Source organism: Carlito syrichta, unplaced genomic scaffold (genome assembly GCF_000164805.1).
Source record: "Carlito syrichta isolate Samal-C Ts95f unplaced genomic scaffold, Tarsius_syrichta-2.0.1 Scaffold153560, whole genome shotgun sequence".
In the NCBI taxonomy this organism is placed as follows: domain Eukaryota; kingdom Metazoa; phylum Chordata; class Mammalia; order Primates; family Tarsiidae; genus Carlito; species Carlito syrichta.
The window spans coordinates 187,441-191,212 of NW_007097656.1; the positions used below are offsets into that span (position 1 = coordinate 187,441).

A 3,772-nucleotide genomic window follows, 5' to 3' on the forward strand; every position below is an offset into this window, starting at 1 on the left:
CATCTCGGGTGAAGGTGGGGGCCGTCAGCCCCGGAAGCACAGGGGTTGTCAGACATCGGGAGGCGTGGGCTCCACGCCATGTCCATGTTGTCCGCAAGCCGTAACCACCACCCTGTCCCCTGTCCTCTGCTGCTGCTCTAACGCGGGAGCTGCTGCGTGTTCGCCAGGGCTTTGCTCTCCAGGGCTCAGCTGAAGGAATCCGTTTCGAAGGCCATTGTGGAACTGTCTGGGCCTTCACAGCGAGCCCCAGTGGACCCTGCAGGCGCGGAGCCCTTAGCTCAGCCGAGGCTGCCTCCACGTTGCCCCCTCTACTGCTGGGGAAATGGGAATGAAGCTAAGTGTCTGAGAAACTTGAATCGCTCACATTTCTCAGCTCGGGGGTCATTTGCCAGTTCATTGTAGAAGAAATAATCAGGTAAGTTCATTTCCAGAGAAGGGAACCCCACTTACCATCTCTGCGTGATTTCCGTGGGAATTGGATATCACTGATCCCCGACTGGGCTCCAATAAATGTAAAGTCTGACCTTTTTAAAAAGAAAAGAGAAACAAAGTCTCATTAAAAGAAGGTAGAAAAGCAGCGGAAGGCAGATTGTCTCTTCTCACTGCGATGCACCTACTGGCGGGGCCTGCGGGAGCCCCTCAACGGCGGGGAGGAGCACGCCTGCTTCCAACACAGGTGACCCCATGGGTGCTTAGACGAGCCCAGCATGCCCTGGTGTGTGCATCACCGCTGAGGAATTCTTTGACTCTGTGCCATGGCGGGCGGCCTGTTACACACGTCCCTTGGCAAGATTCTGGTGTCCTCTCCATCCAGCGTGGTCTTTCTTGACAGGTAATAATATCCGGCCCTTGTCACTCGCTTCCCAGCTGGAAGAGACCCCGCAACCCCTAGCCCATTCTGGGTCTTGCTTGAGTTAGAGCAGTGCTTTTTCTTTTGTGCAATCTAAAGCTGCAGAGAAAAATGTGCCCCTCCCTGCCGGTGCTGGGGGTCTGATAGCTGTGCTGGTCAGCTCCTGGGTGAGTGGCTGTGGAAGCAGGTGGGGTAGGGAGTTTGGAAGTCACTGGGTGGGACCCCGTGGTGGTGGCCTCCTTAGCACCTGCCTTGTGTCCTGGATGGCAGGACCTCCGGCCTGAAGTGGAGCAGCCCGGCCAGCATGGAAGCCCTGAGGGCTAGGCTGCAGGGTCTGGGTGAGCCCAGGTGCCCACGGTGGGAGACGGGGCCACCCCGTGGCCCCACGTCCATGACGATCAGAGCTGCAGCACTCTGTCCACTGCACATCTCTCCCCATCTGGGTGAGTTCAGCGACTCGCAGGTGCTCCCGGTGACCACAGCCAAGCCCCTCTGCCTGGGCTTGACCGCACCACCGGCCACTGACCCCAGTCTCGACGCCACTGATGCCAAAAGACAGCTATCTCCTAGGGTGGCATCTCCTAGGGCAGCTGAGTCATGCTGCTTATTCTCTCTGCCTGTGGCTCATGTGCGATGCCAAGGTCCTGGGAGCTGAGGAGAGACGGAAGGAGTGAGGTCTGGCTGCCGGTTTCGGGCGGAGCTTGCTGTGTTGGGACCAGGAAGCCCCTCCCGGGCAGGTGAGTCCCTGTGATCTCAGCCCCGGAGGCTGGTGGCATCCAGAATACTTCCCCGCCATCCCCACTGGTTGTCAGACCCGGTCCAGTGTGTGTGTTGCGTTAAGGTTCAGGAAGTCATACTCTGATGTGCCGCCGCCCTCCTGGCCCTTCCCTTCCGGGACACTGAGGAGAAGACCAGCCAGGAGCTTAGGCCTGGGTACCAAGGAAACTAGCGCCTTCCCAACTCGGCGGCCACTCGAGCCCAGCCCAGACGATCTGTGGGCCGGTTGGTGGACTCCAGCTCTCCCGAGAGCTCTTGTTCTCTGGACTTGGAAGTCCTGACTGCTTTGGCTTCTGTGATTATGTTGTGGTGATGTGTAGTCAGTGTACCAATATGTTCACAACTTAGGATCATGGTAATAGAGTGTGCTTTGGTTTTTTAGCTGTTCAGAAAAAAGTAACTTAAATTCCAAATATAAGATTAAAGTGAATTTTCTAAGTGTCTTGTTTCTTTTGAGGAGATCGGGCACAGTGGCTCATGCCTATAATCCCAGCACTTTGAGAGACCAAGGCAGGAGGATCATTTGAGGCCAGGAGTTCAGGACCAGCGTGGGCAACATATCGAGACCTTGTCGCTACAGAAAGTTTTTTTTTTTAAATGAGCTGCGTGTGGTATCTGTAGTCCCAGCTACTGGGGAAGCTGAGGCAGCAGGATCCCTTGAGCCCAGGAGTTTGAGGCGGTGGTGGGCTGTAATTGTGGCACTGCACTCCAGCCTGGGTGACAGCAAGAGCCTGCTTCCAAAAAAAAAAGTTTTTAAAACATCTTGTAGAGGTTGGGGGTCACACTCTGTTGTCCAGGTTGGTCTTGAACTCCCGTCTCCGGCGAGCCTGCCTCAACCGCCCAGCGAAACAAGGTTCCTGGCGTGAGCACTGCACTCCCCGCCTGACCAAGCACCCCAGCTGCCACCAGCCTGCCTCGTCTTGCCCAGACTGGCCCTGGTGGCGCGTGGTCCCCTCCCGCCTCCACCCGGCATCAGGCCCCGGCGTGGACTCCCGCCGGAGCCTGAGGCTGGCAGAGGGCCACGTCACCCAGCCTTCTGCAGAGGAGGGCCCGGCCGGACGCGCGCCCACGCCGCGCAGGTCCACGCTGCGGTCTCCTTCCCAGCAGCTGGTGGCCAGGGCTCTCGGAGAGGCCGGGAGTCAGGAGTCAGCAGGGCCGCCGGGCCTCTGGCATCCGCTCGGAGGTCCCTCACGCGCTGGGCTCCAGAGCTCCTGGCCAGCAGGGGCGGGCCTTGGCTTTTGGCCCCACCTGCAAGCCCAGCGGATCCTGCGGGGAGGGGTTCAGGGTGCCTGGAGACTTGTCGGGGGTCACTGTTTCCTGCCAGGTGGGAGACCGCGCAGCTCGGTGGGCTCTTGCCGGTTAGGTGCGTCTGCCCAGCCCCTAACGAGAGGCCTTCCTGGTGCTGGGAGGCGGGCCTGGGGAGGCGCCTGGGGAAGGCGTTTCCTCCCGTGGAAGCAGAGCCGCAGGGCCGGGCCCTGCCACACGCCTGGCGTTCGGTCAGTGGCTCTGAGGGCAGCGAGGCCTCTCCAAGCCCAGGTGGTCCGTCCCCAGGCCCTCTGGGCCAGAAGGGAGCAGCTTGGTGGGCCCGGCAGTACTCTCTCCCCACTGGGGAGTGGCTCTTCACGCCCCACCTCCAGCAGTCACCAGCCCGCTGCTAGACGGCCAGTCGCTGAGTCCCCACGCCACTGCCTCGCCAGAGGCTCAGGAGTTCTTGGAGGAGGCCGCTTGTCCTGCCAGTCAGGCTGGCCTCACCCTGCCGGGCAGAGCCTGCATGGATGCGGACCCCGGGTGGGCCAGGCAGAGGTGGGGTGGCCCCAGCCCAGCCAGGCACACCCCCGAGACTTCTCGGTCCCCATGCCTGTGGCTGAGGCTTCCCGGTGGTCCACGGACGCCCGCACGAGCCCCCTTCCCCCTGCAAGAGAGGGGGCCTGGCTGCGCCCCAGCCCGGGTGGCCACAGGGTCGCGGAGGACATGCCTCTCCGGGCCGGCCTGGCCCGCCTGGTGCCCTCCTCGCCCCTCACTTAGCGCAGAATTAGCGCTGGCCGGGGCTGCGAGGGCAGATTTATGACCAGGCCTGCCTCCCTCCACTTAACCCGAGGCCGGCCCGGGCTCCAGACACTAAATTAGATTTTTGACAATTAGAGA

The 3,772-nt window shown here is 61.0% G+C and overlaps 1 long non-coding RNA gene across 1 annotated transcript; it reads left to right on the forward strand.

Moving 5' to 3' along the window:
• The first annotated feature begins 869 nt into the window (after positions 1-869).
• On the forward strand, positions 870-2,065 carry LOC103252025. Its single transcript, XR_503763.1, has 2 exons — positions 870-1,587; positions 1,692-2,065. It is a non-coding gene; the product is annotated as an uncharacterized LOC103252025 (long non-coding RNA).
• Positions 2,066-3,772: the final 1,707 nt, after the last annotated feature.